This window comes from Dipodomys merriami, unplaced genomic scaffold (assembly GCF_024711535.1).
Source record: "Dipodomys merriami isolate MVZ:Mamm:240054 unplaced genomic scaffold, mDipMer1.0.p SCAF_209, whole genome shotgun sequence".
NCBI lineage: Eukaryota > Metazoa > Chordata > Mammalia > Rodentia > Heteromyidae > Dipodomys > Dipodomys merriami.
In genome coordinates, this window is record NW_027203482.1 from 1214364 (window position 1) to 1226496 (window position 12133).

The following is a 12133-nucleotide window of genomic DNA, read 5'->3' on the forward strand; positions in this document are numbered from 1 at the left end:
TCTTATCTATTGCATCCTTAACCTCAGAGTCCAATTGTAAATCTACAATAAAAGGGGTGGCCTCTTTCTTTAAGTCTGCTATTAATCTTTCCTCATTCAAAGCTTTAAAAAGGGTATGTAAAATAGCCCAAATGTACCAAAATCTAATAGGAATCTTTTCCCCTTCTCGAACAGCTCTTTCTACGTTATTCTTTACTCGTTTCCAATCATCAACATCGAATGTTCCTTCATCGGTGAACCAAGGATTCCATTCCCTAACTACATTAATACACATTTCTATGTCAGAAGAAGAAATATTTAGACCATAAGCAGCAAGTAAATGTTTAAGCATAAGTAAGTATGGAGTAGATTTAACTTGTCCCATCACCCTGTAATTAAAAGTACTTACCTGAATATCCCTTCCTGAATTCAACAATGAAGGGTCCCTGTTTGGGTGCCAATTGTAATGTCTAGTGCCTTGGGGTCCCTGGGTAAGTGTAACGAAATCACCAGGACACAGGGGATGCAGAGTGCAAACAGAAATTGCCACTGCATGCTGTGCTTTATTGTTAGTGGGTATTTAAAGACAAGCAAGCATGATCTTTGCCAAGATTTGGTCAGAAGACATTGACACAAAAATTTCAACAGATACATTTTTACTTGACCTATGAGACAATGCTTTGGTATATTATTATTTTTGGGGGGGTCATGGGGCCTTAACTCTGGGCCTGGGTGCTGTCTCTCAGCTCTTCAACTCAAGGCTAGAGCTCTACCACTTGAGAGACATCATCACTTCTGGCTTTTCTCTTTTTGCTAATGTGGTGCTGAGGAATGGAACTCAGGTCCTCATGCATGCAAGGCAAGCGCTCTACCACTGGGCCACCTTCTCAGCCATGTCTTGGTATACTATTTATCTAAACTATTTTAGAGCAAGCTCAAACCACTTCTCCAATCGCAGGAAAATGCTTGACCAGCTGTTCAACTATGCTTAAGCAAGCAGAAGAGCTACTTCCTCAGCTCCCAGGAGTCTGTGACATGTTTTGAGATAGGGAGAGAGAACATTTTTCCTCTCTAGCCAGGCATACCAAGAGCTTTCCTAATACTTAAACACAGTCCTCAGATAATCCTGAGGCCGGAGCCTGCATCATTCTGCCCCTTCAACATAGACCCTGAGATTTCACAGGCTTTGAACTGTAATCTTCCAAGCTTAACATCCTGATTATCTATGATAGTTAAAAAGTATAAATATAAATAATATTTGCAAGAATACCAGTGGAGGAAAAATGATGCAACCCAGTTTATAGTGGTGTTCTTTCCAGAACACGGAGGGCATCACATTAGCAGAGATGCAGTGTATTTTCACAATGGAGATAAGGAATTCTTGATGTGAATTAAGGGAATTTTGAGGTGCACCCTACAAATTGGACACTGGTGGGCTAGGATGACTTTATGGCATAAATCTTGTGATTGATGGTCCTGAAATAATAGCTTAATCTGATAAACAACTGCTTACTCTTGAAGAATTAATTATACCATGCTTCATAGTTTTATCCCATATCAGAATGTGGCTCTTTTTCTGTTCACTTCTCAGTCTGTAACACCCCATTGGAAAATGCATCTATTGCAGAATTACATAACATGCAAACAGGTATATTTTGAATCTCTCAGGTATGGAATGTTCAGAATTTTAAAATGAGTAGTTATTAGTCTTAAGAATTTTGAAGAACAAATACATTCTCTCCTCTTAACAACTTATTCACTTTTAAAAGTTATGGGTTTCCATAGAATTAATCTGTTTTCTGTGTTAGTATAAGAAAGTAGTAAATTTAATTTTTTTCAAAATATTGGCAAGTATATTGTAAAAAATTGTCTAGTTGGATATTCAAGTTGGTGACCCTCTGATAAAGAAGAGGTAATTAATTCAATTTAGATGCCAAATAATACTGATTTTTAAAAAGTTACTATATAAAGAATAATATTTACTATACCAAAACAGTGAAATTTTATTTCATCAGCTAAATTTTTAAATTTAATTTTAATGTGAGAGTTATGTGCACTGGGGTTACAGCCATTGTAAGGTACTGAATACATAACTTTTCAAACTTGCTATCCCCTCTCTCATTTTTCTCACAAAAGTTGTAATGTACATTTCCAACTTATTGTGTTGTGTGAATTGCTATTGCATTGGTTTGCTCTTTGTCCTTTGTCTCGCCATTTTTTTGTTCCTGTTCCCTTCCCTAATTAACGAAAATGTATACACAATACACAGGGTACCAAAATGAAACACAGCAGGGGATAAACCATAGGGGAAAATCTCAAGGAAAATAGAAAACACATAGTACATCAAAAACAACAACCGCAAATTAATATCTCTCATTCCATATCTTGGAGTTCATTTGCCACTGGAAAACAGTACTTTCATGGACACTATATCATGAAAACAACATGTTAACTCTTTTTGATGGTAAAGGTGGGATTATGATTGGTGAATTCACGATTCTGATAAATGAATTTCAAAAGAGCTTTAAAATTTATGACAGGTAAATTTTAATTGTTCAAACTTTTTAACAACTTAGCCTATTAAGGATATTTAAAATTGTCTGTGAAAATAGGCTTTCATGCAAAGAAATCCTTGGAGACTTAGCTGGGAGGGAGCAATGTGGGTGAATATGGCTCATTTTCACACTAAACAAACAAGGCTCACAAACCTTGCTGTAAATCCTGTAGGTTCCCTTGAGAATTGTCCTTACCCAGGAAATATATTCTCACTGTGCGCATACAAGATTGTAGTGGAATTTAAATTCAAAGTTCGTAAAAAAAAAGACATCAAAATTTGTGAATTGACATTTAATTACCAAACAGTAATTCTCTCATAAAGAAGGAAAGATGTAATTCAAAATCACTTGACTTTATTAAAAGTATGAGAAAAGAGTAGTGAAGAAAGATGAGAAAAACCATAGAGGACTGTTATCTCTCCAGTGGTGTAATGGGTTCTTGATCTTGTTTCTTCCATTCTATCTTCACCAGCTATGAAGTGTGGCTCAGGACTGGAGTAACCATTTCAGACAAAGAATACTCACAGAATGGGGGCTGAGAAAGTGGCTCAGTGGTAGAGCGCTTGCCTTGCATGCCTGAGGCCCTGGGTTCGATTCCTCATCATCACAGAAGCAAAAAGAAAAAAAGCCAGAAGTGGAGCTGTGGCTCAAATTGTAGAGCGCTAGCCTTGAGCTGAATAGCTGAGGGACAGCGCCCAGGCCCAGAGTTTAGGCCCCACGACCGCCCCCCCCCAAAAAAAAGGAATACTCACAGAAGAAAATATTTGCAGTCGATGTAGGTGATTTATAACCTTTGAGAATCTATTCAAATCTGTTCAAAATTCTCCCCTACCCCAAACTGCCATCTTTGGATATCTTTGTTTGTTTGCCCATGACTGCCCTTCATTAACTGCTTAAAATTTTGTGAGCTCATATACATACTTTCTAGAGATTGCTGTTTGGTTGTGATTTTTGTGTTTTTGTTTGTAGTTGTGTTTTTAACTGAATTTCAAAAGGTTGCGCAAGTGTGTTGCAATTAAATATGTCCACCTAATTGTCCAATGCTCCTGGATCAGAGGCACTCCTTCTATCATTCTCAACCAACCCTTTCTCCAAGATTTATTTTAGATTTACCACTTCCTTTATTACATTTGTACATTGAGTATTCTAGCTGTACTTGCCCCTTGTTCCGTTTTTCATTCATTTTATGTCTTTACTATTATTCCTTTCTGGTTTCAACTTCCTGATAGTCATTCTGTTAAACTGTCGGTTAATAGTTTGAAAGTTTTATATACATTCCATGGAGTTTCAATCCTGCATATACTTGAACTGATGTCAGCTTATATTTCCATAATTCATTCATCTGCAATAACAATTTGTAAGACTGGAGACGTGAAGCACCTAGACATGATTTTATTCTCATCTTTTTTGAAGATTAATCTTTAGTCAACAAGAAGGTTTAAAAATCACTTAGAATTTATAACTAACTACCAGTTTTTATAAATGGCTTTGTACATTGGTGTGTCATTATTTTATTTTACATGGGACGATATTTTCTACTACCTATAAGTTTTGGACAAAGAAGAAAACTAAAATTTATTACTGTAGAGGAATATGATAGAAATAGAAGACAAATTTTATGTTTGTCACATCTCGGATCAGTACCCATAATCAAGACTTAAAGTCATATTTCTTACTATGTTAGAAAGATAGGGAAATTATGATAAGGCAACACATGATAAGGCAACTATTAGTAACTTTTTAAAATGTACATTCTTATGTGATGAAATTTAGTTTATTAGCTAATATTTGGGTTTGAATTATGGGAGGCTGATCGATTTAACACATTTCTGGAAGGCACCTACTGAACAACGCAAATTGTGCAAGATACTATTTCTACACTTTAATGAATGGTTGAACTTATTTGGCATTAGTGCTGGGTAAATAAATCAACTCTATTGTAACTTGATTCCTACACTTGAAAAACTTTTAATGTCACTATCATCTACTTGTCAAGTGTTATTTTGGTGAATATGATTTTTAAAAGTTTATTTGAAACGTTATATACTTTCAAGAGATTAAATGTAGGTTATCATTGGTTTGAGAATGACAACATTTTTAGACTACAGAACCAAGTTTTACTGAAGTACCAGTGTTTTGAAGTACTAAGGGTCTTCTCACTTAATGTTTTTCAAAATTATATTTGACCTCTAAGTCAAGTTTTCCTAGCTTTGGTAGAACAATTATGGATCTATCATTCCAGGAATTATTTTTTGTCCTAATTATGCTGGACTGAAATCTTTCATTCATCATTAGGAGAGGCGTATTAAAAATAATCTTGTGACATTTGTGATTTTGTTTACTCATATGGGCTGGTCATCTGTAAATTGAAAGTTTGAACTACAGTACTTTCTCTCATATTTTGGGATCTCATCTTTCATTTTAAGTTGCTTTACATTTCACAATTGCTTACTGCTAATTCCTGCAAGGAATTGGGGCACTGAAATATTATAGAAAGTGAGAAATTGAGATGGGTCTTCAATTACTTTCTGTTAGCAATTGTTCTGTTGTGGTTAGGGTATCAAAGGCAACTCTGCTTTAAAGTATTATTCCATTATCTCTACCTCAGTTTTTGGTAGAGTTAGACCTAAAACTTTACCATTTGTAAATTTACAGACTGGAGGCAAGAGGAAACACTTTGATTAAAACATTACCAATTTAAGGCCTAATATCGAGGAGAAACATATGGATTTCTCCAGGAGGTATGGAAATATTTGGTGAAAGAAAGTCAGTAGTGTAAGTTCCTGCCTGGTTGGATGGTAGACAGGCCAGGATATTAGGTAAACATGCATATGAACAATTTTTTCACATTCTTGGCTTTAGCTAGTTTTGAAATGATAGGTATAATAAACAATTATATTTTGATAAAATACCTTCTATTCTGAATAATTCGGTCTGCAGTGTTCATCTTTCTATGAACCCTTGTATCTAAGATTAGTTTTGTTCCAGTAAGACAATCTATGCTGTCAGGGTAAGATATTCTGGTTGGTCTGTTCCTACATGGAAGAAGGGTGAAGGGTAAGGAAGACATTTGTACCACTAAGACCTCATTTAGGAAATTTTAAGCTGCAGAAGTTTAGAAGTAGCTCTTAAGCAAGGCTTACTTTGAATCCATTAGCTCCACAAAGCTAAATCAGTTGATAAATAAGTACTTGAAAAGCCATCACCTTTGGACTTAGCTATAAAGGCTTCAAAATATGATCAAATTTAAAATGAAAACGACAAAAAAGCCATTGACAAAAAATTGCAAATGTGAGCAATCGACTAAACAATATAAGTTTTTGCCACTATACACAGAAATTTAGAGAAATAAGATCAATCGCATATTTAGGAACAATAAAGGTTCCTTGTTACAAATAGGCAACCAAGGATATATGCCTGTATAAAGATTGCATCATTAACTACTTAAATTAAGAGGATACTCCATGCTTCAGCAGCAGGTCTACCCAAATTACAACAATACAGAAGTTAACATGGCACTTGCACAAGGATGGTATGAAAATTTGTGAAGTATTCCATATTTTTCATTCTTCAAATGCAGGAAATGAAAAACAGTTATTAAAAGATGTTTACAAAAATACAAGTGTAACAAAACCTGTAATTCATAGAATTACAGGTTAGTTTGACATCAGTGTATTAAATCTTCACCTTCGAAAGGCCCTTACATAGAATAACCTTTACAAAACTTGAAATTAGATAACATTATCTTTTTATCCCAAAGAAATAAAATAATATAAGGACCTCGGAAGAAAGGAATCTTAAACTTTTTCTATATAGAATGTAATCTGAAAGGACACATTTATTAATGAACCTATATATTATAAAACAATATAGACTGCAAAGTATTATATCTAGAAGACAATGAAATAGATTATGAACTTTATAGAAACATAGATACTTTTTTTTCAGACAAGCACCAGGAATTTCTTTAATTTCTATACTATTCATTTCAACAGATAAGATAAAATTTTAAAAAATCGCAAACTCTGCAGAAATCATTATAGATGCATACAAACAACTCTTGAATACATTTTGACACCAAAGTCAGGCAATTCACGTGGAAGAATACCATGGAATCCATAAATTTTTAAATTAAGATATTACTGTTGTTTTGTATTATGAAAATATTTTGTAGGACCACAAAGGATGGACTTGCAATTTTGAAATTTATGAAATTTAACCAAACCATTACTACATAGGAGTACAATTTGTACAGCCTTCCACTACTTCAAAGAAGTAGTGATACATACTTATCCATTTGGCAATATCAGATGAGGTTTCTTCCAAGTTGTTTTTCAGACCCGGTTTGATATCATGATTCAAAAGAAGGAGGTACAGCATATCTTTGCTATTTCAATTCCCAGCAATAAAATTCAAGGGTGTCAAGAGGCCTTTAGTTTGGGGATTGGTATCTGCATCATGATGAAGGAAGACAGAAGCCATTCTGGTATTATTCCACATATAAGCAATGTGCAGGGGTGCCAAGCCATTCAGAATTACAGCATGAATATCTGCCTTGAGCTACCAACTCATGGACAATGTCTAAATGTCCACTCTAGGTTTCCTGATGAAGAGGGGTATACTTACCTCATCTCTAGTATTCATATGAGTGGCCTTTTTGGAATATAGTCTCGGTACTGTAGTAAGCCGATTAATTTTGGCATCCCAAAGAAGAAATTTGCATGGATTCTTCTCCATTATTTTCTTGCAATTGATACCTTTCTCACGTTTTCATCTTGTTCCTTGTCTTCATCAGAATTTCCTAACCAGAGACTTTGAGTACCAGTGGAAATGAAGTGTCCATGTATTTACGCAATAGTTCACGTTGGTTGAACTGGTCAGAAAAATCCGGTGAATTTTCTGCATATGTTTTTCCACCATGATTTATTTTCTCTTTTTTCATTTTTACTATTCTAAATTATTCTAACTGGAGATTAGTGAATTGATAGAGAACAGAGAAAGATTTTCCTCCATAATCAAATGCACAGATTGAAAATGAGGACCAGTGCTGTTTTCATATGCAGCTTATTCTAGAAAGGAGAAAATAGGAAACAATGCCTTCTATGTAAATGATTTGGGAAATACCAAGATATAGTGTAAGAGAACTTACTATTCAATATATGACCTTTAAGAGCTTTCTAATAGATCCATTATTTACTGGTTATCAACATTAGAAAAAAATGTATAGTGCAGTAGTAAAATAGAAGTCCTTTGTATGACTACCTAAATCCTTGTTTTTTTTTAAAGACACTTGTTTTCATCTTAAAAAGTAGGCCTATCTATTTTCTTCAGGTGATTTTGATGATTGAAGATGCATAATGAGAAGTCAAAATGTATTAGTAGTCCTTTGATATCAATTAAATTTCATTTTTTTTCTTCTTGGAGACTATAATTATCAAAGCAATAGTTCAGAACCAGCAAGCAATAGTGCAGCATCATGCTTAAAGTGAAAGTGGATCACCAGTAAGTAATACTCTATACCATTTTCCACAAAGTTATGTCACACATACAATCTGCCTGCCTTCTCTAGCTGCTTTGATAGCCTGGACCTTTTCTTACATTGTGCAGGAAAAGTGTGATTCAACTGATTTCAGTCAGATCGGTTCCTAGAATTATCAAAGATTTAGATTCTTTATAAAAGAAAATTAGGTGTGGGGCCTGAACTCTGGGCTTGGCCACCATCCTTGAGCTCTTCAAATCAAGGCAAGTGCTCTACCACTTGAGCCACAGAACCACTTCTGCGGTTCTGTTTATGTGGTGCTGATTTGGGAAATGGCAGACCAGAAAGTGAAATAATGCAACCAAAAAATAAAAGCAAAATAAATTAGGATAATTATGGAGCAACTTATTGTCTATGAGAATCATGAAAGAGAGAGAGGAAGAGAGATCCAGATGTGCAATGACCTAGCTAGCCAAAAAATCCATGCTTCTGATCCATTTACAAAGTAAACAATTTTATTTTTTATTTGTTAAAAGAGATTGAAATAGAATTTATGTATTTACTTGAAATTAGTAAACACATTTTAGTAGCCTACATAAAGAGACATAGCTTTGACCAAATTACAAATAAGAATCTTAATCCTTGGACTGGGTTGGTGGCTCAGTGGTAGAATGCTTTTCTTGCAACTTACTATAGTGTGGAGACTACTTTCCAAAAAGGCCAGTCATATGAATACTGAGGATGAGGATGAGTATACCCCTCTTCATCGGGAAGTCTAGAGTGGACACTTAGACTTTGTCAATGAATTGGTAGCTCAAGGCAGATATTCACGCAAATACTGTGAATGTCTGGACACCCCTGCACTGTGCTTATATGTGAAACATATTGCAAGAGTACACACACACAAACACACACATAGATACACACACATATACACACATACACACACATCATCAGATATCTACTTATGTATTTTTTGTGTATGGTCTTAAGAAGAAATTTACATTACTAACTTGAATTTCTGACAGAACAATATAATCACTATACATCTTGCTTCTATACTCTCAATATTAAATTGCTATTAAAGTATGTGCAATAGATAAGTATAGGAAAAAATAGGAGCCACACTGGTGGCTCATGTCTTTATTCCAAGCTAATCAGAAAGACGAAATCTGATGATTGTGGTTTGAAACCAGAGCAAGAAAAAAGTCCATTAGATTCTGGTTTGAAAGTAACCAGCAAAAGCTAGAAATGGAGCTGTGGTACAAGCAATAAAATGATAGCCTTGAGAAAACTAAAACAAAAAAAAAAAACAAATTCTAGGACAGAGCTAGGCCCTGAGTTCAAGCTCTAGTATTAGTATTTAACTAATGAAGGAATGAATTAGTTAAATAATTACCTAAAATAAATTAAGTGGTCACAGGTGGAGGGGCAGATAAAATGTTACTACCATGGTGACTGGATTATGTATTATTTTGTAATAAGGCAAATTATCATTTGTCCTAATCGCTAATATTTTTTTAAACTTTTTTCTACAATAAACCCTGAATTTGGCATGTTTGTATATGTGTGTGTACGTGCACACACATGTGTGTTTATGTGTGTGTGTTTGCTGTTGCAATATTGCTTGCCAATATGAACAGAGTGAGGCTGAAAAGAGCTGTGTGCAATGTTTTTTATTTATCAGTGTTCTGTCCTGTCATTTCAATAAATTTTATTTGTTAAATAATAAAATCATCATAATCAAAGCATTTACAACATAAGTTAGATGAAAGAGATCATTTTCATTTCTTAATATATGTTAGGTAAAAAGATACACATATAATTAGGTAGTAAGTTATTGATGTAAGATGACTGTCAGTACAAAATATGTATTTGACTTCTTAAATTGGTTATATTTTTAAGAAATATTCATGGAGTGATTTTGACTGACTTGACCAAATAGGTATAACTCTCTGGTTATTTCTGTGAAACTCAACGTGGATAAGCTCTTTCCGTATTTCAGTTGAAAATAACTTTCTTTGTAAGATCTTATCTATTCACACTAAGATAATAAACCCCGTATTTTTAAGGTTTGAATATCCCATCATAATCACTAAAAATCAGTATTGTAGCTATACTTGTTAGATATATATTTAAAAAAAACAAAAACATGTGTCATCTCCAGATTTTGGATGCATTTGAAGTTGTTTTGTACATACAAAGATTTCTTCATTAATAATTCTTTTGTGGGAGTAACTATCACAACTTTAACAAATAAGGCTTTTCTAATATCTTTTCCAATATAAATAAAACCCCAGAGAGAGTTTTGCAATTTCAGAAAAACATTTAAATATTTTAGTAATATTTTAGTTCTTTGATTATACAGCTAAAGACATTTCTGAAATAAATATTGTTAAGGTCTGAAAATGTAAGTGGCTATATAGGCTTTTTATGCATCATTTTACGAAAAGCCAGTTTTTATGAAACTAAAAGAAATAGAATAAATGAATGTAAGTGAATTGGGTAACTTAATTATTAGTATAATTTTGCTTTCTATTAGCACAGTCCTTTGAATGTACATGATGCAGTTAAATTATTTTTGTGTCACTGTGCTTCAGTTATTTTTAGAATCTTTGTAGTTATGAGTGAATTTGTAGTATAAATAAAGGTCTTTTAATATGATTAAGATTAATCTTGTGTTTTGTGTTCTACTCCCATGAAAATGAGTTATTTTCATTGAATCTTCAGTATCATAAGAAATTTTGAAAAAATTTGGTAGTATCGATATCTTTACTTTGGGGGGGAGGGGTCCGGTATTGGGGCCTGAACTCTGGGCACTGTCCCTCAGCTCTTTAGCTCAAGGCTAGCACTCTACCACTTAAGCCACAGCGTCACTTCCAGCTTTTTTCTTTTTGCTTGTGTGGTGCTAAGGAATCGAACCCAGGGCTTCATGCATATAAGGCAAGCGCTCTACCAATAAGCCACCTTCCAAGCCCTTCATTTCTTTTTCAACCAATAGTATTCGCAAGTTGGAGAGTCTTTAATTCATACTTAGGTCTTGGTGTCCATGACTTTTTATCCTCTCATTCCTAACATTAATGATAGGTCAGAATGCATTTTTGGGTATAGGAAAGGTAAAATATTTATCTGGGGTCAAAGGTGATTTTTATATCAGTCTTGCTTTAATAGCATTTTAAATTAGTACCTTTCTCTCAAAATGTTAGGTATAAAAAGCAATCAAAATACTTCGAATGGTAAACAATTTGTTGAGCTGCAATGTGAAAATGATTGGTCCTTAAGACCTGCAGTCTGTTTCCATTAGGAATTGGGGAGGTCATTCTTTCAGTAAGACAGTGTTAAACAGGCATATGTTCTCCAGGCATTGCAGTGTTGAGTGAAGGGATAAAATATGATTTCTACTATTTTGAGCTAGAAATCAAGAATGTTATACTTTAGCAGTTCCTTTCACCAAGGAGGTATGCATTGATTATTAACTTTGAGTTTTCATATTCCAGTTCCCTATTTTCTAACAAAGATAAAGTGAAATATTGTGAAAGTGAAAACAATAATTCTGGGAAAATTTCCTAGAATTTGTAGACTAAGTGCTGGTATTTTAGTCATAAAATAGAATGAGGTTAATTGATAAAGTGGGAGATGATCCTCAGGCTAACACTTACCATGTGTGCAATGTTGTACTAGTAATTCCAACTCTGAAGACTTCAATATTATCATCTGAGAATTAAAATGTAAGGAGTTCCACTTTATGCAATTATTGTGAGGATTAAATTATATACCATAGGTAAAGTACTTGGAAAAACAATCAATTAGCATTTGGCACATTCTACCTGTTATTTTATCATGTGATGAATTCTAACATTTTTACTGTGATTTAATATTCATTGCATTGATCACTTTTCTGTCACTATGAGGAAAATACCAGAAAGAAAATTTCTGAGGAGGAAAATATTATATTGTCTCATGGTTTAAAGAACACAGTTTAAGATCAAATGTCTCCATTCTTTTTAATCATATTTTTATTATCTTAACTAGGTATACACGGGAATTTCCATTCATTAAATGAGTTTTTAAGTTTGAATCTTTATATAACTTTTCCCTACCCTTCCAAACCTCACCCCAC

The 12133-nt window shown here is 33.8% G+C and overlaps 1 pseudogene; it reads left to right on the forward strand.

Moving 5' to 3' along the window:
• The first annotated feature begins 5998 nt into the window (after positions 1–5998).
• On the forward strand, positions 5999–6098 carry LOC138833485 (U6 spliceosomal RNA; annotated as a pseudogene).
• Positions 6099–12133: the final 6035 nt, after the last annotated feature.